This window comes from Myotis daubentonii, chromosome 17, assembly GCF_963259705.1.
Source record: "Myotis daubentonii chromosome 17, mMyoDau2.1, whole genome shotgun sequence".
NCBI lineage: Eukaryota > Metazoa > Chordata > Mammalia > Chiroptera > Vespertilionidae > Myotis > Myotis daubentonii.
In genome coordinates, this window is record NC_081856.1 from 48248357 (window position 1) to 48272771 (window position 24415).

Genomic DNA, 24415 nt, shown 5'->3' on the forward strand with positions numbered 1-24415 from the left:
AGTTTAGACAAATTACATGGAAATGAAATTGGGGGGCTCTGATTTCAGGGCTCATCTAGAAAGAAGCTCCCGTGCAGGAACTGCCTAGTGCACCACCAAGCAGAGAGGCAGCTAAAAGTCAAGGTTGCAGAAGCCTACGGCATGCCTAGGCCTCAGCCTACCTGGCCAACACCCTCCCATCTCTGTAGCCCACACTCAACCATGGGAAAGGGTCTCTTGATCCACTTTTGGTGTACAGACTTCTACAGTCTCACCTGCACGCACGGTCCCAGCTCCCACATGGGCAGATGGAGGCCCAGAAGAGTGAAATGAGTTGTTAATATTTCACTGATTAAAACAAAACCTAAGTGTAGAAAAGGCAGCCTGACCAAGTGCACTCTTTAAATAGACTTTGTCATTCCCACCAGGGAGCTTGTATCAGAAAATAATAGCATGTGTGGGTAATTCTTCTCCAGCCTAAATTTCAAACCCTTAAGGAATCTCATTGGGACTCAGTAATGCCATATACACAATGGAGGGAAAAATGGTGTAATACCTCATTAATATCTTTCTTGGTGGGATATGCCATACATATATACTATATAAAGCTATAGTTGTGATAGGATCATATTTCATTTCAAACAGTACCTGCAGCTCTGCTACCTGCGGGATATTAGCCCTGGGAAACCAGCAGCTTCCAAAAAGAAAAATGTCCAACCTGCTCATTATCTCACAAATAAATGACTTTGTTCTTCTCTCCCTTTTGCTCAGGTTTATTTTTCTCTCGTATCTGTGCCAGCCTTCGTGTACCCTGTTATTGTAGGATACTGTCCTGACATGCTACAACGCAACATAGAACAGTTCAGTGAATATTCACACAACCGGAGTGCCATAAGCATGGCAAAAAATGTATGTCATCAGTGATTATTTTCATACCAGTCCCTGTGGATGACAGATGTGAAAAAACATGGTCGGTGCCCTCAAAAGAGACAGCACAGCCAAGTAGGAGGGAACAGAATTATAATGTAAATCACAGCCTCCAAGGGATGCATCAGCAGTGAGACCTGGCAAAGTTATTTCATCTCCCTCATTAGTTAAAAAGGGGATTTAAGCTTGTAACTCAAAATCACTATAAAGTTATATGATTCAATGCATATAAAAGGCCTGGTGAGGAAAAGAGACAAGCATATCATGGATTACGAGCAAGGGTTTCACCTGCTGTAGTAGAACTCGATGTAAGGATTTGGGAGGTCGAGCCTGTGGAGGTTGGAGAGTCAAGGAAAGGCACAGGTGTAACTTAGAGTAAGAAATAATAACTGATCCCTGGGCAAGTGTAGGATTCAAATGGTAGAGGCTAGAGCTGTTTAGAGGCGATCAGATAGAATTTCCTGGGTGCTCTGGTTCTTAAATTGAATGTCAAAAACATAAATACAACTTGGCCATAGTGACTCAGTGGTTGAATGCTGACCTATGAACCAGGAGGTTACAGTTTGATTCCCTGTCAGGGCACATGCTCGGGTTGCAGGCTCGATTTCAAGGAAGGGCATGCAGGAGGCAGCTGATCAATGATTCTCTCACATCATTGATGTTTCTCTCCTTCCTTTCTGAAATAAATAAAAAAACATATATTTTTTAAAGTTTAAAATAAATACAAAGTCATAGAGAAGGGTAAAGCTACTACAAGACCATTAAGTCATCATCAAACGTTTTTGAACACTAATTAAATTAGTAAGTACTCAAGTTTGCAAAGCTAGTGTAGACAGAGAGACTATAGCACAATGATATGGAAGCCACCTTGGACTGGAAGAGCAAAGATTCTAAGCTCTGCTCAGTGATTAACTACAGCTTTGACGTTGGAGAATCACATCAATTTCCCAAGCCACAGCTCCTCATCTGGGTAATGAGGACTTGGGCAAAATGATTTCAAATTGATTTTCCTGGTCATAATAGGTGATGCCATTTCCATGGTTCTCCAAGATCCTCCTCCATTTTTTTTTTTTTTTACCAAACTGCATCTCTCAATATAGCCTGCAGGGGGCACTAGACTAGGAATGAGAAAACCTGGCTTCTCTTCCTAGCTCCACCCTGACCAATTATGTGACCCTGGTCAAATTGCTTAACCTCTCCATATCTTGGGTCCCCATCCATAAAAAGAGGAACGAGTAAACTCTCCACCTACAGCTCAGGGGTGTAGCCAGAGTTAATACCCTCATCGTCCTTTGAGCTCAGCAGATGAAAGGCACTGAAAAAAGTACAAAGAATTTTTATGTGCTATTGACTTTATTTTATTTTCTGTGGGGGAGGGAGTCTGCCCTAGCAGGAAAGCTGCTTTCTCTGAATCAAAGGGCAGGAACCCAGCAAGTTTCTCAGGATCGGGGTCGTAGCCTGTGATTGGCTGGCGCTGTATACCAACAGTGCCAGCCAATCCTCCAGGTCAGTTTCCTTTAACCTGGTGCTCCGGGCCATAACTGTGCCACGCTGCAGCTTAACAATGTATTCTTTGTCCCACAACCGTTCTCGTTTTACCACTGCCCCGGTAATGTGTTTGAGCCTGTAGGAAGAATCAAATAGTTAATGAGGGAAGGGTTTGGCATGTCCTACATAGGTTCCTCCAGCAAGTCCCAACAAGAAGGCCTTCTCTCGCTCCTGGTTTCCGACCTACCCCCAAAACATACAAGTGTCACTACCAGGAATGAGCCTTCTTTCCCAGCAGGCGGTAATACCAGTTTGGCTTTTATCAATGCATTGGTGAGCGGGGTTTTGTTTATGGTTTTATGTCATCTATTTTCCCAGGGATATTATGTTTGCTACACAGCCCTTGAGTTTGCATTAGCTTTTAAAGCTACCAGCACCTTTTCAGTTCTTATTAAGCCCTTAATATGGTATGAATAGGAGAACTATTAAACTAAAGAGCCATAATCACCCGGAGGAAAACATCCATCACCAATCTTTATGTGGTCCCCAAACCTCAAAAAGGTATCATCTCTCTCTGGGGTGTATCTGGTGAGAGCATTCTCTGGGAGATGCCAAGAAGCCAGTGCCTTCGATGGGACTTAGAAGGGCATTTTCTAACTATTACAAATTGCCTAGTGTAGCGTCTCAATTTCACCTACGTGATGAGCCTTAATTACATGTGTCGGGGTTGGATCCTTTATCCCCAGATGTGGTGCTGACAGAGATTGCTGACATAAATAAGGCGTGCTCCAAGGGCTTGCCCGGCTCCAGGCTCAGTCGGGACAGCTGTGGCTTTTGAAAATGTCATTCCCAAGATATCCTGGAGGTGTTTGGCTTCCCTCTTTGTCATCTGGGAAGGGAGCTGTGGGCAACATCCGTCCAGATGACACGAATGCATCTTGACAGAGCATCCCTGCTGGACAGGTGTGCTACCTGCAGCCGCCTCCAACTGAGAAGGCAGCCGCTGTCCACAGGGATGGTCTCACCGCACTGAAGGCATGTCTCGCCTAAGTCTTGAATCTGATGTGCTTGGTTAGACTTCCTTTAAAGCTGTGTGCATGTGCACACGTACACAAACACACACCACGCACATGCACACACACACCACGCACGCACACACACACCACGCACGCACACACATACACACACACACACACACTCACACCTGAAAAAGTTATGAGGGCTTACCTTATATGACTGTAGCATTCCAGGAAACAGTCCCGGTAGCAAAATCTTCTCCCGGTGGCTTCCTGGTTCTTCATTCCCAACTTGTTCTGCTGTCAAGGAAGCCAGCAAGAGAGGCGTTCCCATGGTTGTTGGCTCAGTACGATCCAGGCTGCTTTCAACTGGCTCTGGGTGGGTTTGATTCTGAGGGCTGGCTGGTAAAGCCACAGCAAAGTCTCCAACAGGGCACTCATCACTCTTGTATATATTTCCACCTCAACCCTGGCTTGAACTTAACCAACAGCCCTACCTGTTTGCTCTGAGAAGCTTTTACTGCAGGCAACATAAAGTCGTGAAAAGAACAGGCATTAAAACCTGGCACATCTGACTCTGGGGTTTACTCACCGCCTGACCTTGACACATGGCTTCATCTCTAAGCCTCGGTCTGCTTCTCTGGGAACCAGGGTGTGGGGTGAGCTTTCCCACACCGCTCTCACGGGACGGGTGAGGCCCATGCAAGTTCACCTTCTTCCATCTCGGGGAGCAGCCATGCCAGGGCCAGAGGAGTCCAGGGCTGGCCTTCTCTCTCACAAAGGATGCACAGGGCAGCCCACAACCGGCCTGAAATGCAAAAGAGAACTTTTGCAAAACAGTTGAAAAAAGAGGTAAAATAGGAAAACCATTTCCATCCTTTTTCTGGTAGAAATCCAGTCAAAGAGAAGATGATTGGCTTTGACTCCAGGAGCTACCATTATGCCAAAAGCTAGGAAATGAACATTTGCTGAACACTTTATAGTTTGCAAGGCAAATTCATGTCGATGAAACTATTTGAAACCCTGGCTCCATTAGCAGGACTGAAGGTTTGCCCCTACTTCACAAATAAAGAAACTGAAGCTCAAAGGGCTTTAATTACAATCCAAAATTCACAGCAATCCAAATGGTGGCTCAACACACAAGACCACAGCCTATGAATCCAAATCTGGGCTGCTTCATTACGCTGAATTTCTCTTCTTTTTAAGATTTTTAATTGATTTTTAGAGAGAGAAACATCAATGTGAGAGTGGAACATCAATCGGCAGCCTCTTGCATGCCCTCCACCAGGGACTGAGCCTGCAACCCAGCCATGTGCCCTGACCAGGAATCAAACCAGCAACCCTTCGGTGCACGAGACAGTGCCCGGTGAACGGCGCCACACCAGCCACGGCTGTACTGCATTTCTTGCCTCGTTGGCCTCTGGGCATTCATGATATCCTTATTTGTTAAATGTTGGGAGGTACATATAATAAGTCAACTGCTAACACAAAACAAACAGACAAAAATCCCAAGACTTAAGCCTTCCTAGCACAGGAAGGATGCCACGGCAGACCCTGGCTACACTGTCAGTTCTTTGTCTCACATCTTCTTTTCCACTCTCTCCTACACCCATATCTCCCTCCAATGGATCTGATCTTTGGACACAGAGAACCATCGGTCATTTCCCAAAGGTTCCATGTTTCCTGGCTGCTTTGACTTCACACAGCCTGGACCTGCTCTGCCTGGAATGCCTGTCACCCCTCGCGGGCTGGCCAATCCCAGCTCAGACTTCAGCACTCAGTCTCCATGTGAATGGGTGCTGTTCCAGGCCCCTGGCAAGGCTGGGCAAAAGAGCCTGGCCAGTGTGGCTCAGATGGTTGGGCATCATCCCATACACCAAGGGGTTGCCGGTTCAATTCCTCATCAGGGCACGTGTCCAGGTTGTGGGCTTCATCCCTGGTGGGGGACATACAGGAGGCAGCTGATTGACGTTTCTCTCTCATTGGTCTCTCTCTCTCTCTCTCTCTCTCTCTTTCTCTCTCTCTCTCTCTCTCTCTCTTTCTCTCTCTCTCTCTCTCCTCAATAAAAACATATTTTAAAAAAAAGAACCAAAGCTTCTGAACCAGACAAATGCAACTTTAAGGATAATTCTTAATCCTAGCTGTGTAACTCAGGGGAAATTGCTTTCCCTCTCTGAGAATCAGAGGGGGAATGACATCGCCTTTCCTGCAGTCCTGTGATTATTAAACAAGAATTCAAGGAGCACAGTATTTGTGACTCAATACATTCCAGAAATACTACCCATTTTCTCCTTCATGCTTCCTCCACACCCCAGAGAACCGTATATGCCCACCATTTGTAGTGCCAGTCACACTGCGTCGCAGTAATTTGTCTGTGCCCTTCTCACTGGGCAACTAGTAAGTTCCTTGGAAACATGAATGGCCTTTTTCATCTCGGTGCCCAGCTATCAGGCTGGTATGCATTAGTCATTCAATATATAGTGAGTGAAGGGGCCAAGCAATAGCAGGAAGTTGCAAAGAAGAAAGTGTTTGCCTTTCTTTGCCCAGGAGGAGAGTATGTTATCTTTGATTTCATCACCTCCGTAAACCAGCCTTATCTGACTTTTCTGAACTTCAGGTGACTTTGCATGTTAGTTCTGAACTGGATAGTTCGAGCCGGCCTGGATAGCTCAACCAAGAATTGGCCTTCCACATTCCGCAAACACCTGTGCTTGTACACCAAGTTAAAAGGTACACATCTGAGTAGTTTGGTCTTCCTGTGTTTGGAAACCCAGCATGCATATGGCTAAATAGTTCTTCAGGTTGGCCGGGAACCCACACATAAAACTGACATGCAAATAGCCATTGGCCACATGGCATGGAAATCAAACCACAGGTCTAAGGGAAGCAGGGGATTGAAACAAAGATACTGTTCTCTCCTCCCTGATCCCTTTGTCTTCATCTTATGAAAATCTCCGTTTATTTGAGGTACTTAGAATTTGCTTACAAAGGCACTTACAAAGTCACAGGTTATCTATCCACTCTTCACATCAGTTTTCTCACCAATTCAATGGGAGAATAATACTTTCCACAAAAGATGATAGTGTGAGACTATTGTGGGAATAGTCTCACACTATCAAATACCTATTTGGATCTGATTTCCCCTGTGCAGACCCACCTTTGAGATACCTCTGCTTTAAATCGCAGAATAACTTTGAGAACATTATTATAAGTACATTATTATAAGAATATTATTACATTTTTATAAGTAACATTAAGCCTTCCCTCCTGCATGACCCTATGAACGGGGCAATTGCTCGCTGGGTGTATCTGTGTTTATGTGTCTTACCCCACTGTGCCGGTTACATCCTGTCTACTATCCTAAATTAAGGATGTCACAGAATAAAGATGCACCCACCTCTTTGATGACTGAAGAGGGCTGGAATTGTTTCCAGGACAGCAGCATTCCAGGGAAAGAGGCCTCAAAGGTAGTGCTAAGGAATATCGGAAACTGTTGTAAGCTCTAGATCACCAGTATTTGAAAAAGTATGTATCATGCTTGGTTCTATGATTCAGGAGATGCTAGGTGACATTAGGGAGGATGAATTAGAGGAGGGAGACTGGGAGATTAATTAAAAGAGATGATAGGGCCCTGACCTAGGCCATTGGCAATAAAAGAAAAGAGACTAAATACATTTTGAAGGTAAAAGATGCTTGGGTTGGGGACCAATTTTACAAATGGGGATAGAAGAGAAGGAGAAAGAAGGAAAAGATGGCTTCTATTAGTACAATTAAGTATCTTTAAGTCCTTTTTCTCTAAAAAGCCAGAATACTCTCATCCTTCTGTGATAAGAGCTTTGTCAAAATAATACTTGATTGGGAACATTTTCTTCTGAAGATATCTAGTTTTATCATTTAAATCATTTATGTGGTTCATCACGTGTGAGCTTTGACCTCCTTAAATGGTTGAAATGGTGGCACCTTGCTGTAGGAAGACCTGGTTGAGTCCTGGCTCTCCACGGTAATAATCCTGAGGCCAAGGTTCTAAACTCTAGCCCGGCCGGGGCAGATACTTTGTGGGACTCCATCCCTGAACCAGGAGAGCCATCTTCAAGTGCAGCCTTCCAGCATGTCCATGATCATCTTCTATTCTACTTTTCAGTATAACAGACTGTTGTCCAGTCTTTGCGGAGTTCAAGAATTCTGTGAAAACTGGGTTAGCAAGCACCAGAGTTGGTGGATAGGAAAAAGAGAATGTAATCCCCAGAGTTCCCCACTGATTCATCAGCTTCTCTTAATTAATAAAGAAAAATGAAGGGAGGGAAGTCCTCATCGAACATGTTTGGAAAACATGGGGCTTTGCAAGTTGTACAAGGTGTTTTCTCAATCAGGGTCCCAACAGGCAACAGAGGGCACACTCAAATTAGAGTGCTTTGAAGAGAGCTTTTAAAAGACACTGTTTATAAAGATGTGAATAGAGTATCAAGAAACTCTAGAAAATATTGCAGTACCCAGATTAATTATAGACTTAACATCCCAAAGTCAGAAGGTTCAAAGGCATAGAATATTTATTGAAACCTAGGGTCAAAGGGGACAAGATGAACCTGCAGTCAGGGAGCCAGAGGAACAATTATACCAACTCAACTCTCCCTCCTCCCTCCAGTCTTCTGTTAGTGCTCACACCTGTCTGAGCCCCTCGACACCAGGGGCAGGGGAACCTGTTCACCGATTCCCTACAGGTCAGTCAGTCTCCTGGGAAATATCTCTAGGTGGAGATGGTATCCAGAGAGTTGAATGGAAGATGCACAGCTCAGTTGCTTCCCAAGGGAAAATTGCTTCACCTTCATTAACATGCTAACTGGTGTTCATTGGGATGCTCCTGGCGCTGCCTCCATTGGGCAGCAACTAACTCCCAAATTCATGTGATTGCAGCACATCCACTGAGCATGTCAAGGAAAGTGCTTTGAGAAATGCTTCTTCGCTGGAAGATTTGAGGATTCAGTTTACCAGACTAATGAACGGCAAAGGTCGACTGTGATTTAGGAGGCAATTTGCTTTAACATCCACTACTCTACCAACATCTGTGGTTTGGAGCAGAGCTGTTCAAATTACCCTCATTTTCCAGATGAGGAAACAGAGAAAACTCATCCTAGTTCACAAAGCTCAAGGAAAATGTGTCCCTGGACTCCATTAGAAGTCCCTGGACTACCGTGCCATGAATGCCACTGGTCCCAGGTCCATGTCCTAGCTCACCTTGAGAGGAATAGATTTGTAAAAGGACGATCTCAGCTATAGACTGGATATTTGTGCCTCTCCCACCCCCAAATTCATATGTTGAAATCAAATCCTCCATGTGATGGTACTAGGAGGTGGAGCCTTAGGGAGATGATTAGGTCACAGAGGCAGAGCCCTTACAATGCCCCCTCACCCCATCCTCCATGTGAGGACACAGAGAAGACACCAGCTTTGAACCATAAAGTGGACCCTCACCAGACCCCCAATCTGCCCACACCTTGATATTGGACTTTCCAGCCTCCAGAGCTGTGAGAAATACATTTCTGCTGTTTATAAGCCACCTGGTCTGTGGTGTTATATTATAGCCACCATTATGGACTGACAGTCTTTTTAAGGAGCTACTTATAGGAAGCTCATGGGCATTGGTTTCAGATACTAGACTCTCACTCAGCAAGTCCACCAGTCAACAAACATGTTTTAAGCCCTCCCTGTGTGAGATACTGTGCTAGCAACTGGGTGGAGTGAGATGGCGAAGAGTATTGGTTTGAGTTGGAGTGAACACACTAGCAGATAAAATCTTGCCCTGCCCTATGGGAATTTACAGTTTGATGGGTAACCAACCCAAATGCTCAATAGGATAATGGAAAACAAATTGAGATGAAACCATACAATGGAATACTATTCAGCCACAAGGGAACAAATTAGTACGCTACCACATGCGTGAATCTCCAAAATAAATTAAGCAAAGAAACCAGACATAAAGAGTCCATACAGCATGATTCAATTTACATGAAGTTCAAGACCAGGCAAACGAAAGTATGCTGATAGACATCATGCTATTAGTTATCTCTTGGTGAGGAGACTGACTAGGAAGGAGCATTGAAGAAATTTCTGGAACGATGCAAGTGTTCTATATCTTGAACTGAGGTGTGGTCACACAGGTGTAAGCAGCTGCAAAAAAAGTTCATCAAATGGTATCTTTAAGACTGATACAAGGCATGCTTATAAACTGTACCACAACTTCCTAAAATCTAAGGGAATATTATAGTGAGATGCGCATAGTCTTACAATGTGGGTCTCCAGCACTTTGCCTCTTCCATGGAGACTCTGAGAACCCTCACACCCATTTTAGGAGACCAAACTGCATGGTTGTAAAGAGCATTGCTGAGGGACAGATCCAGGTTCGTCCCAGCTCCACCTCACCCTGATGTGTGACTTCAAACAAGTCATATAGCCTCTCTGATCCCGAATTTCCTCCAGGCCCAGCGTCCAGTGTTGTTGTGAGAATTAAATGAGAAAATGAATAAGAGAACTTAGCAGTCTTTCTGGCATATTGAAAGTGCTCAGTAAACATTAAAACTTCTTATCATCATCACTATTGCTGCTCACTGCCCTCTACTCACTCCACTGGAGTGAAATAAATTCAGAGAGGAAGAAGGAAAGGGAGGAAGGTAGGCAGAGGAATGGGTAGTGTCTGTGAACTCTCTCTTTTTTGCTTCTCAGCAGTCTCTTGTAGGCAAGTTTGAGGCTGACTTCAGTGTAAGATGTGGCTGAGTGGGTGTGATGGGAAGACAGACAGCCTGGCCTGCAGGGCTCCTTAATGTGCAGGACAATGGCTGCACCGCTGTGCCCCTGCATGCTCACCTGCCGCGGTGGAGGTGTGGGCTCTGGTGGGCTCATTAGTGGCTCCCTCAGCCACAGCCCTCACGAATCTGACCTGAGTTCTTCGCAGAGCCAGTGCGCCTTAAGGCAAGAGGTGAGCCCCTGTGGCGTCCGCCAGCCAGCTGCTTCTATAATAGAATATTGATCTCCAGCAGGAGAGTTGCAAGCCCCGTGCGCCAGGCATTGACCCTTAAAGGCAAGCCCTTAGCAGATGGCAAATCCATCGGCCCTCAACTTGATATTAACAAGCAATTATAATGCAGTCCCTGTGTTACCTTCACTCGGGGGTATCAAGGTGATTGCTTCCAGAGTGGGGCCAAAACAAGAAAACAACAACAAAGGAAACTTGGTCCGTCCAGAAGGCTCCTCTAGAATTCTGTCAGAGGAGAATGAAGCTAGAAGATGCTATAGCAGAGGAAGCACTGAGACTTGGGGTTGGGAAGATAAGTGAGCCTCTAACTTAAGTGAGACTTGAAGTTGGGAAAATAAGTGAGCAGATCTGTGCTCATCACTTGCCTTCTCTGAGCCTTCCTGCCTCGTTTCTACAGCAGCGACTCTCAATCCTGGCTGCGCGGTGGGCTCGCCTGGAGAGCTTTGAAAACTCCTGGAACCAAGACCACACCCGGAACAATGACATCGGGCAGTTTACGAGGTGGCTCCCAACGAGGTGCACTGCTCAACTCCGCTAGGCACTCTGCATAAAATCAGTTTCAGTGGCATCCTGTGGGGTGATGAAATGGACAAGCTCTGTCACATTTATTACATTTTCTTTTCAAGTTCTCTTGCTTTTAGTCAAGTAAACCCTCTAGGAATGGAGCCTTCAGACTGGAGGCATCTATAAAATGAACCCCAGATTGCAGGGGCTTCAGTTTCCTGATAACCAAATGAGGTGAAAAATTACGAGTCTCCTGTATGCCAGGGACTGTTTCGATGCTTTGAATATGTCATCTCCTACTTCTCAGGCATTCCTCCGAGGAAACGGAGCTGAGGCGTGAGGTAGTCTAGATAGAAAGTAGAGCTGACATACTCACCCAGCCTGGACTGATTTCCTCCCACTGTTTGAGGATTCCTTGAAGGTGTCACAGGAAAGCCATTGGTCTGTTTCAATATTTGACAGCCCTACTGGAAAAATCACGTATCTGTGTGTGATTAGGATGCATGCATCCAGACATCACAAGACTTTGACGTGGCTGAAATTCTACCAACGTGCTTTGGCAACACCAGGTCTCTCACACCCATTAGAACCTGTGCTTGGCAGCATATCTGACTCAGATTCATGAGAACGAGAAACTAATTACTTTAAAAGTTCTGTTTAGTTGGCGCTTTATCAAAGTATGATGACCTGGAGGGGGGGTGGGAGAGAGAGTCATAACATGGATCCTTGGTGGTGCATTTTCCACATCCTGCTGGAATCATAATGGTATGTTTGCATAACTGAATACCGCCCTCAGTTGTCCCCCAAGAAGCTCACTCCCCTTCTCTGTGTTAATTGTCCACACCATCTGGGTCTCCCTGGGCAATCTAACCCCCTCCAGTGCCTCTAAATATCACTCACATGCTGGTTATGGCCAAGTCTGTATCTTTTTCTTTACTATCCCTTCATAGCACTAACGCATACTATCTATCTGCATGTGAGACTACTACACCTTCTGGCTTACCATGTCCAAGACCAAACATTTCTCCTCTTTCTACAGTGTTGTTTTTCCTCTTGTGTGTCCTTTCTCAGTGAATGGGACCACCACCCACGTGGTCACCCAAGCCAAGAACCTGGAGGTCATCTTTGATTCTTCCCTCTCCCTCACCATCTCCAACCCTCCCTCCCATCTCCTCAATCCCGTATTTTTGGGGTAGGATTAAGATCAGCTGCATATTACAGAAAACATAAGCAAACGAATAAACGCGATGACTTAAGTAGCTCAACTATTAAACTATCTTCTTGAGGTGGGAAATCTATGTTCGTCAGGGTGGTATAATGGTCTCAGGGATTCCAGCTGTCTTATTTGCTCCCCATATAACTTATTGCAGCTCCATCCCAATGTCCAGGATGTCCACTGGAGTTCCCCCATCACAACCGTGTGGAAGGCTAGAGTCTACAGTGGTTGGCAAACTCATTAGTCAACAGAGCCAAATATCAACAGTACAACGATTGAAATTTCTTTTGAGAGCCAAATTTTTTAAACTTAAACTATATAGGTAGGTACATTGTTATTAACTTAATTAGGGTACTCCTAAGGCTTAGGAAGAGCCACACTCAAGGGGCCAAAGAGCCACATGTGGCTCGCGAGCTGCAGTTTGCCGACCACTGGCTAGAAGAAGGCAAAGGGCAAAGCGGTAGGATGGAGGGGCACTTCCAGCTCATTCAATTTCCTTTAATCAACCTTCCCCCCAAATTTCACATTGCACTCCTGTTCATTTTCATTGGCCATCACGTAGTGCCGTGGCAGACTAGTGTATATAATCTTATAGCTGGGTGGCCTGCTACCCCAGGGAACACGAGGTTATGTTACTCAGGCCGAAAGGGAGAACAGATCTTGGGAAGCAGCGAGTTGTTTCTCCCATTCCAAGCACTGTTCTAGCTGCTTTCGACTTCACACACCTGCCTGCTTCTGCATTGCAACTGTCATTGTTCTAGCTGAGGCCAAACCCCAGAGGAATAGCAACTTAAATGACAACTGGGAACATGTGCACCGAGCAAGGAAAACGGTCTTTATTCAGCTCAGAATGGCTTTTTCCAGTTTGCCTGCCCCCCTGAAAATGCTCTTAGTTCAAAGAAGCAGTTTCCTCCTGCCCCGCAATTTAACAGCAAGAGATTCCACATGTCAGACAGGAGAGCGGCTCGGAAGGAAAATGTGCATTATGATAAATAATTGATGTTAATACCAACAACGGAGACAAACAGTGATGATGAATGGCACGGCAGAACCAGGGAAATTGTTCCGCCATGATTTCTTGATTTCAAGCGGATCAACTCTATCATCCCCCAACATTTTCGTCAGGAATCCATCCACGTCGAAGAGCCTGGCCTGCCAGTCTTTGGTGTTTACTACCAATGGGTGCCTAGATGACATCAGCTACCTTTCCATCCATCAGCTAGTTCACTGGGGCTGTCTGTCTGTCTGTCATCATGTGCAGACAAAAAGAAACATGATCATGGGCTTTATGCCTCTCCTCTGCCTCAGTATCCCCCTCTAACCCCCTTACCTCTCTGTGCCCCAGGATCCCCAGAAGTTATTATTTCACCAAACTAAATTAAACATGATCCAGTGGGTTGTTAATGCTTAGTTGTATTGTACAGTCAACTCAGCAGTTATGCAAGTCACAAAACTCTGCCACCCTGTGAGCCCTTGTCCAAACATATTCCATAAAGGAGAGCATCGTCTCAAATAACTTCTGAAAGTTAAGGTCTAGGTACCTGTTCTTGCCAGCTGGGAGGCTCAGGCCAACCTATTAACCTTCTATTTCCTTATCTTCTCACTGGGGATAATACTGTAGCCCTCACTCTATTTTTGTGAGGAATGAATAAAACAATCTCTATAAAGGGTCAAGCACATTTTATGGTTCTTAAGAAAAGGTATCACTCACATGCCTCTACCCGCCCTCCAAAATACACACACTTTTTCCAGATGGTACTTTAGATATCTTAGACCCTAAAGGAACTAAAGCTACCCATAAACACAGTGAGAGAAATGGCGACTGTTTGTTGAGAGAGTAACACACTTTATCTGACTTCAACCTCCCAACATATTTGAGAAGGAGCTCATAACCTTAAGAAAAGATTATTTATTGGGAGCTCTAGCACACTTATTCATTCAACAAACACTTCACAATGTTTTAGGCACCGTGTTAAATACGGGTGAGAATAACACAGGCAGAGCCTTACCCCCGCAGACCTTTTAGAGGAAAATAAACACAATCAAGTAATAGTTTTAAGAGAGAAAAGGGACCGTTAGGATGGCACATGAAATTGTCTAGATTTAATCCCATGTCTATCTTACTGGAGATACTTGAGAACAGCAAATAAGCATGAGAATTTGGGCAAGATTTGGAGAACATTTAAGCTCCATTTCCAACTCATATCTCAATTCTGGAATCTAAGATTTTGTGACAAGGAACTATATTCCACAGTGCAGAAGTAAAGATGAGCCCATGCAGAAGCTGGCGAGATGGCATGGTGGAAACAGAATGCACTCAGGCACCTGTGTGTATGTGTGTGTGTGTGTGTGTGTGTGTGTGTGTGTGTGTGTGTGTGTGTGTTCAGTATCCTGACTCAGACATTTATGAGGGAGTGTTGCCTTATGATGGAACAGAAATGAGCCCATTACTTGAACACTGACTTGGTGCTAGGCAATGTACTAAGAGCTTTATCTCTATTACCTGTAATTCACCCAGTAAACCTGTGATATTGGTTTGATATAATGTTCATTTTATGGTTGAGAAGCAAGGCTTAAAGATATTGAACATTAACCTGGGTTTCAAACACTGGTCTATCTGATTCCCAAGCCCCTTATCTTTTGACAATATCTGTGAGGAATGGAAATACAGCATTTGAGTGGCAGGCACAAAACATGGCCTATCTAACCCGTTGTGATCGTTTTTAAATACATCCACCCATTCTATGGTCCTCCTCCCCTTGAATGGTGAAGGCTAATCCCCTCCACGTGAGTCCAGGCTGGATTAGTGACTCACCTCTAATATACAGATTATGGCAAGAGTGAGTGTGTGACTTCTGAGATTCGATAATAACAAACACTGTGGCTTCTACTCTGCTCTCTCTTTCTTAGGTCACTCTGGGGGAAGCCAGCTGACATACTGTGAGGGCACTCAACAGCCTTCTAGAGAAATAGCCTCCTACCAATAGCCAGCAAGGAACTGAGGCTATTTCCAACAGCCAGGTAAGTGAGCCATTTCTGAAAATGTATCCTCTGCCCCTATCAAGCTCTTAGATGACCACATCCTAGTGGACATCTCCACAGCAACCACATGAGAAATCTTGACAGTTAAGCTACTCAATAATTCCCAATTCACAAAACCTGAGAGATGCTTGTTTTTTTAAGCCACTAAGTTTTGGGGTGATCTATTACACATGATCAATAACTAATTCACCCATCCAGCAGTCAAGAAAGTGATCGGGGAAGAGGTGGAACCAGCACCCCTAAGTCCTCTTGCCATGTTTTTTCCCTCACTCTACCACACTGGCTACCAACAATAAAGAATCAGGTCAAGGAGTTCCTTTTGTCTCAGATACCTCTGCCTTATGGCTGTCAATGGTAGAGCCATTTCCCTTCAATCTACAGGAAATGATAAATTGGAAACACCCACCAGCCAATAGCATAAAACCCAAGTAGGGATGTGTTTCATAAAGAACCTAGGAGCGTGTTATGGAGAAAACAGAATGGGCTCAGTAATCTTGGCCCCTTGAATGGAATTCAGATCTGTGGCTGATACAAAGGGCACATTATTTAACTTCTCTAAATCTTTGCTGTTCTCATTATCAAAGTGGGGATAATAATTTCCAATTTATAAGATGATTATGAAGATGTAAAAATATTATTTACTAGAGGCCCGATGCATGAAATTTGTGCAAGAGTAGGCCTTCCTTCCCCTGGCTGCCAGCACTGGCTTCCCTCTGGCACCTGGGGCCCAGGCTTCCCTCACAGCCCTGGCTTCATCTGGAAGGCCGTCCAGAAGGATGTTCGGTCTAATTAGCATATTATGCTTTTATTATTATAGATTGAGAGTTCTAGTACATTTATTTATTCAACAAGCACTTAACAATGTTTCAGGCCGTGTGTTGATTACTGGTGAGAATCACACAGACAGAGCCTTACCCTCACAGATCTTTTAGAGGAAAATAAACACAATCAAGTAATATATTTTTAAGTATGGCAAAATGGGTGGAATGTACTGGGTTCTCAATAAATATTTGTGTTTTCCTCCCTTTTATCTACTCCTAGAGTCCTACTTGATGGTAGTAGTGGTGGTGGTGGTGGTAGTTTTTCTTCAAGACATGCCATTTGTCTTGGGACAGAACCTCTTTGACCACTAAAAGCATAGTCACAGTCTCCTCCCACTTCTTGGCATATTCTACAAACACTTGAACAATAACCATTATCCATAATCCAGATACTTTATTTTTAAAAGGGCATAATATTGATTTTTTAATTCATTCCTAAGATTTGACATTAGAGTCATTATTTATAATGAATATTAGGAACTTAAGTCCACCCAGTAAGGATGTATACATAGTCACTGTGGACCCGCCTCCTGGGAGAACCTGGAAGAGAGGATGAAAAATAAGTCTTTCCAAATTTGCTCTGAGAGGACATCACCAAAAACATAGACAATTGATGATTCAAATGGCAATAAGATCCTCAGGCTCCCGTGAAAGCCAATGGGGAGCAGTGAGTAGGCATATCAGTGTCAATCGGGAGGTAGGCTCAAATTGGCAGGATTTGCAGGTGGCATCTACGTCAGAAGACGGCTTACATCTCCCGATGGCTTAGCTTTCTGCTGTTTGTCCGCTGGTGACACTTGTATATGAAATGGTGGTGCCATGGCCAGGAAATCAAGTGAACATCGGGAAACCTGGGTTCTATGAACCAGTGGGGTGGTCATGTTTTCCCTTCCTGCGCCCCTGTTTCCTCAGACATCAAGTAAAAGCAATGGGTTCCAAAGCCTTTTTCCTACATCTTAAAGTGACATGATAATTGTCCCTTTTTGATAATAGCTGCTACCACTGTTGAGCACCCCTTCTTAGGCAGTGCTTTGGACTCTGTTTACATTATTTTTCTAATCTTCAAACAATCTCTGAGACAATGGCGTCCTGATGTTTATTTCAGAGGCACAAAAGGTTTGTTGAGTAACTTTCCCAAAGTAAGAGGCGTGGCGGCAGTTTGGACTCCTCTTCACTGCTCCCCATTGGGTTTCACAATAGCCAAAGTGATTCTGGATCCTGGACTCACCAAAGGACAAGCTATTCCAGAAATACTCAAGAAAAAGCTGACGTCATATATCACACATGGAAGAATAGAACATAGAAAACAACATTCAGTCAAAAGTGTATCTTAATATTATTTTCGTATGATTTGGGTAAGATTTTTAAATGTGATTTTAATATGATTTTTTTTCACTGCCCATCTTACCACTGTGGGATCTCAGAACATAGGCTTGATATCTCTGGACTCCATTTTGCCCTAGGAGAAAAAATGGAGTAAGGCTTCCTTTTTTAAAAAAAAACAACAAAAGGATGTCAACTAGAATAAAGAGTATACTTTTAGCCAGGCAGGACTGAATATTTGTGGGCCCAGAGAATGTTTTCAGCTCCATTTTTTTTTTAGCTCCAGTATAATCAGAACTTGAGAATCCCACTGGAATGTAAAGATTTGAATGTTTTTCTATAAGAATTGCTGAGTGCCCGCTATGTGTGAAGCAAAGTGTCTGGGCTTCTGTGCAAGCACATTTCACTATCCCCCCACATCTAACTAGTAAGACAGGTGCAATGAGTCCCATCTTCCAAATGAGGAAAATAAAGGTCAGAGAAAGGAATGGAATTCCTCAAGGTCATACTGCAAGTAAGAAGCAGAGGAGGGACCAGAACCCCAGGCTGCTGGATTCCCTTCCTTATACCAAGCCGGCCTCACAGAGATGCTAATCTCCCGTCACCTGTTTGGAAATGTCCACTCCTCACTCATTCTATCCAGTAAACCAAACCTGACATGAAACGTGATGAGACCCAGGCACAGGGCTTTACACATGGCTGCTGCCTGGGGTGCGGAGCAAGAACATTCTTGGCAACGTGACCCTGAAAATAACAATGAGTGGCTGAAACTGAGAAGGAAGAATCTTCCAAGGACCCTGAAACTGGATATTTTCCCAAGCCCCACCTATAACCAAAAATAAATTGCGAAGAAGTGAGGATGCCAACATGCAGGAAATGCCAGAGTTAAGTTCATGCCGGACATCGCCTGGCATCAGGCAGCGGGTCAACATTTCTGAAAGATTAAAACAAACCAAACAATAACATTGACAAAAATAACCAGTGAGGGAGGAAAATATCAATTTTTAAAGAAACTGTGGACAGTGGTTCAGCAGCAGATGGTCAACGGAAATAAGAGCAGTATTTTATTCGGAGCACCTTATATAGACCCCTCTGGCTCCAGGGCAGCCTCTGTAAGGTAGGCCATTAGGATTCCCAATTGGAATGGAATTAGATATGGAAACTGTGCTGGAAATTCTTCCTTTGCCCCTTCAGTCTTTTACACCTGGCTGACACCCTGGGAAACCGGCGCTCATGGACTACCTCAGTGAGCTCCTCGCCTTCTGGCTTCCAGTTGGGTTTAGTCAATAGGAGCCATCAGCAGGGAGGTTGGAAGGTAGGAGAAGGACATCTGGCTTTTTATTGCTTCAAACCCTTTCCTGCCAGGACGTAGCTCGGCTGCAATCTTCCATTGGAAGTTACAGCTCCCGCCAGGCAGCTCCTACCTACAGCTGTAACCTCTCTCCAGACTCTGGGACATGCTTCCTCTCCTCATCCTCAATGCCAGGCTCAGAGTGATAGCGGCTGTCTGCTGCCACCAGCTCTGGGATGCTTCCCTGTCCCTTGTGAGTGCCCCCTAGCTCTGTCTGCATCTTTGTAAATAGTCCTGTCATGGAACTGCCTCAATTGCCTCTTTTAAGTATATTGGCTAATGCCGAATCCAAGACACAGAAGGGTTAAATTGCTAGCACTAAGTCACACAATAGGGTGTTAGCTAAAGCAATGCTAATTGCTATAACATATGAACCCCTAAATCTCAGTGACTTCAATCAAAATACATTAATTTCTCACTCACACAGTCCAACACCTGAGTGGCAGGTGGCTCTCCTCCAAGTGGTGATTCAGGGAACCTGACTCCTTCCAACTCCCACCTCTGCCATATTCGACATGTGATTTCCAAGGTCAATCCGGTTATCAGCATCAACCCAGAAGAGAAAAGGTATGAAGGATCAAACATGAAAGGTTGTGTGCCAGGCTTGGAAGTGGCAGACATCTCTACCACTCATATCCCATTGGCCAAAGCTTATCACATGGCTGTCCAATTATAAGAGGCCCAGAGAAGGCATGTCCTAGACTTTTTGACTCAAGGGCCACAATGGGTTCTTAAACTGGACCGGAGGGCCGGAACAAAAGCATGGATGGAGTGTTTGTGTGAACTAATATAAATTCAAAGTAAACATCATTACATAAAAGGGTACGGTCTTTTTTTTTTAGTTTTATTCATTTCAAACGGGCCGGATCCGGCCCGTGGGCCGTAGTTTGCCCACGGCTGTCCTAGAGGATAAAGGAAAAGGTTTGGGACAGAGCTGGTCAGTGTCTCCTTCAAGAAGTGGGTGTGGCCGAAACCAGTTTGGCTCAGTGGATAGATCGTCGGCCTGTGGACTGAGGGGTCCCAGGTTCGATTCCGGTCAAGGGCATGTACCTGGGTTGTGGGCACATCCCCAGTGGGAGATGTGCAGGAGGTGGCTGATCGATGTTTCTCTCCCATCGATGTTTCTAACTCTCTATCTCTCTCCCTTCCTCTCTGTAAAAAAATCAATAAAATATATATTAAAAAAAAAAAAAGAAGAAGTGGGTGTGAAAGCACAGGCTGGAATCCAGAGCTTTCCCATTCAAAACCCAACTCTCTAGTTCATGATATATACACCGTGTACTCATATGTGCATCAGGTAATAAGATTCAACGATTAAACTTCAGAGGCCAGAACAAATAGAGCAGTGAAGGCGAACCTACGACACGCGTGTCAGAGGTGACATGCAAACTCATTTTTTTGGTTGATTTTTTTTTGTTAAATGGCATTTAAATATATAAAATAAATATCAAAAACATAAGTCTTTGTTTTACTATGGTTGCCAATATCAAAAAATTTCTATATGTGACACGGCACCAGAGATAAGTTAGGGTTTTTCAAAATGCTGACACGCCGAGCTCAAAAGGTTCGCCATCACTGAAATAGAGAGAAAACAGTTTAAGTCATGTGGTAGATTCAGCCCATGATTCCCCCAAGAGAGCATCTACTCTGGAAGAACATGAGATGGTCAATGCCATTGCTGCTCCCTCAGCCTATCTCAATGAGCACCTGCCCTTCAGAGCCTACATGCTCACTGCACATGATTCTGTGATTCTACCACTTAAAGACACACATTTTTCTATCAGCCCCTTTTTATTGTATATATGCATACATATTATATATGTATTTAATCATAAATATTACAGTAGTAAGATTATAAGAACAAAAATATGCATTCTGTGATTTACAGTCCCTTTTAGAAATATCAAGGGCAATTTTTATTATATACCCTGTGTACCTCTTCCAGTGAATTTAGAACCTACCCCCACATGTCCTGAATCAACAATCTACCCAGACTGCAGGTCCCTCTCCCCACTCACACCTCCGTGGGTTTCTCTCCACTGTGTGTGAGTTTTATAGAGTTAGCACACACCCTCTGAGAATTCAGACAGTGGAACTTTTTGCATCACTATGTAAAGCTGCAGATTCACCACTCAATAAGTATTGACCTGTTGACTTTGCCTTTTTTCCACTCTGTAGGCATTTCCAGTGATCCAGGAATTTAGAGAACGAACATGCCTCATGAAGGTAATTTTTCCCTAAATGAGTAACCTGGGGGATTTGTGTAAAAAATATGCTGACATGGATGTTCTTTCAAGGTTTAAAAACAGTGTGTGTGAATCCTACCTCAGTAAGTAACAAACCACAAGCTCTCAGCTTGCCGGTCATGTCCATGGCATTCTTGTTAATACTGTTTTGTTCAGATGGGAAAAAGATGTGTTAGGGAAAGAAATTTCAAGCACTGTTGGATTATCATAGTTATGATCCTATCGATCTCGCCATTCCCTGCATGTGAGATATTGTGGCCATCTAGGCTGGTGCTGTGGTAGAGAGATAAGGCATGCATTAGCAAAGAAGCAAGATGATCACTGATGGCAATAAGTGGTGTAAAGGAAATCAAATTCAGGTGGTATGTTGGAAATTGTTCTGATATGGGAGAGGGACATGTTACTTTAGACAGGTGGTCAGAAAAGACCCGGAGTGATGAAAAGGAGTGGGCCAGGTAAGTATTGGGGCAATAATATTATAGGCCTGAAGTTCAACCAGTACAAATGGCCTTGAGATTGGATGGTTTGGGGCAACTCATAAAATAGCACAAGGCTGTGGGGCTGGAATGGGAACGTTGGACATAAGATAAGGAAGTGGCCTGGGGTGTTTCCATGGCTTATGGAGCCTGTAGGTCAAGACCTAGAAAGTTTGAATGGTGTTCTAAGAGTAACAGAAAACTGCCAGGAGTGTACAAAGGAAATTTGTGGTCTGTTTGGTTGTTGTTTTTTTCTTTGTTTTCCTTTGTTACAAGGATCATTATCGATTGTGTGCAGAATAACCTTTTTTTAGCAGCAGAGGGATGGGGGAGAAGGGGAGAGGAAGGGATTGACAAGAGTAGAAGCAGAGAGACTGAGTACTGAGTAGGAGGTAAGAAATGACAACCAGACTGCAGAGGTATATCTGAAGGTGGAAGTGGTCAGATTGAGGATATGTTTCACTGGGGCTGTCAGGATCTGCTGATAGATATGCCATGGGCTGGATATGCCGTGGGCTGGATATGTCATGGGCTGTGAAGAAGAGTGAGGAGTCTGGGATGATTCCTAGGTTTGCAGCTTTGGCAACTAGCAAAAGAGTCAGCCATAGCCAAAATGGAAGCAAAACCACCAGTCCCGTCCACTTTCAAGGGAACATTTGAGGAGTGCCTATTAATGGAAAACATGGACCCTACCCTCAAAGAGTCCCCGGCTGGAGGGACAAACAGGTGCACACACAGATCATTATGCTGAGAGAGATAGCCCACAAGGTAATTTAGGGACAAAGGGAGAGACAATGAGCCCAGTTGTGAGCTCAGAAGGGCAGTTCGAGGAGATGACACCTGGCTAAGACTCAAAAGTAAATAAAAGCCGAAGAAGTTGGGAAAGGCAATCAGGCAGAGCAAATGCGATGAGGGAAGACAAGGGGCTGGAACAGTGTGACAACAAAGCACGGGCATTCCACCAGGGCAAACTGTAAAGACAGAAGTGGAGGGTGAACAGCGAAGGGGTTGGAGATGTCAGCAGGTCCCAACCATGGACGGCTTTCCTACTGTACCACGGAGCTTAGCATCTCTCCCATAAGCCTAAAGCGGGAGAAACATTGAAGGGTTTAAGAAAGAAGTGCCCGGGTCAGTATTGCAGCATGACAAACTCAATTTCTGGGTGGTCCAGATGGTAGAAAATAAGAAAATGTCTTTGTCATTCATTGCTTCTACTACTCATCTTGTCCTTGACTTTGGTTTCCTTGAGTTATTTCCCCTATTGCATGTCTGTCATTTCATGGTCTAGAAAGTGTAAAGTCTTATTCTTTATTGAATTCCTGCATTCCCCCAGACAAGATTATAGTGTTCCTTATATATTCCCTGGTTAGGATTTAAGCAAGATATTCAAGTATCTTGGAATATCAGGGATAAAGATCCAGTCCCCAAACCCAGCACTACTTCTGCATCCCTGCAGTCATTTAAAATCAGCAGAATCTTTATCTTACAGCCAGTGGCAATGACTAAGTGAGAAATTCCAATGGCTGTCCTATGGTGAAAGGCTGGACATCAAGCACAATCTTTAAGGCTCTCCAAAATACTAATCTTTAAGGCTGAGTGTTTATCTATATGCCAGGCACTTAACTAAGCATAATTCATATATTAATAACCCTAAAAGATATTCCATTTGACAATGGAGAATACTGAGGCATGACTAATGCATTTGACCAGGGTCTCACAATTAGCAAGTAGAAGAGCCAAGATTCAGCTGCAGGCCATTCAACCCTAGTGCTCTCACAAGTAACCACTTCACTGTTTCTGGTCCTTGAGTCTGGAATCTGATTCCATCAGGCCTAAGTAATCACCACCCACTTTATCACCAAAAATTTATCAAGAACCTTCTCCGTTCAGTACCTTATTAACATTCTGAGGATACCAGCCAAACTGGATCCTTAGCTCCAGTTCAAGAAAGTCCTCATTTATAGTTGGCCACAAAGTATATATTCCTACCTATGCCTTTGCTTGGGGACCCCTTCCTAAAAGAAGAAATTGCATATAAATTGTGGATGTGTGGATGTGTGTGTGTGTGTGTGTGTGTGTTTCATTTCTAGGGAGACAAGTCCATAGCTTTCTTCAATGACTCATAAATCTTACGAAGTTCTCATTTTATACTATATATATATATATATATATATATATATATATATATATATATATATATATATATATATATTGATTGACTTTTTTACAGAGAGGAAGGGAGAGAGATAGAGAGCCAGAAACATCAATGAGAGAGAAACATCGACCAGCTTCCCCCTGCACACCCTCCACTGGGGATATGCTCGCAACCAAGGTACATGTCCCTGGCCAGAATCGAACCTGGGATCCTTCAGTCTGCAGGCCGATGCTCCATCCACTGAGCCAAACCAGTCAGGGCTATACCTTCTAATGTATTGGTTCATCTTATGATTACTTTGACTTCTACTGTGCCTATTCTACTTGGTTGGAAAATAAAGCATGTTGACCTGTCTAGAGTGGATAACCATCAGCCTCTAGAGCTGAGGTTTTTAACTGCACCTGCATCTCTCATTGGTTATAGTCATAGGATTACTGAGATGATCTCACACAAAGTTCTCTTTGCCCTAAAGAAGCTAAGTAAGACCCAGAAGAGTCTTGTGCCTTGCTCAAGGTCAGAGAGTAAGTTGATAAAACTAGGTCTAGAACTTAAAACTTCCCAAACCCCAAACCAGTGACCCTTAGCAAGTATTTACTAAATGCACATTAATGCCCCAGGGCCTGTGGACACATAGACAATTAAACCACAGTCCCTGACCATAAATATTTTTCAATCTAGCAGATTTTATTGGATCAGCAAGTGACCAATTGCAATACGCCCTAACCTGTGGGCGCCTGGATTTGAGAGGGAATATAAATGCATGGTGCTTCCCCAACTTGGGCTTTTGGAGAATTAATTTTCAGCCTCTCTGTCCACAATCTGGAGAACTTCTAACCCTTAACCC

General features: G+C 44.1%; 2 long non-coding RNA genes across 2 annotated transcripts; one reads left to right on the plus strand and one right to left on the minus strand.

Moving 5' to 3' along the window:
• Window positions 1-2252: 2252 nt before the first annotated feature.
• On the minus strand, window positions 2253-5824 carry LOC132220036 (uncharacterized). The gene is made up of 3 exons (XR_009449668.1): window positions 5744-5824; window positions 3622-4218; window positions 2253-2530 (listed from the first exon to the last, which is right to left on the minus strand). It is a non-coding gene; the product is annotated as an uncharacterized LOC132220036 (long non-coding RNA).
• Window positions 5825-10844: 5020 nt separating this feature from the next.
• Window positions 10845-20922, plus strand: LOC132220003 (uncharacterized). Its single transcript, XR_009449662.1, has 3 exons — window positions 10845-10953; window positions 15068-15178; window positions 20873-20922. It is a non-coding gene; the product is annotated as an uncharacterized LOC132220003 (long non-coding RNA).
• The last annotated feature ends 3493 nt before the right edge of the window (window positions 20923-24415 follow it).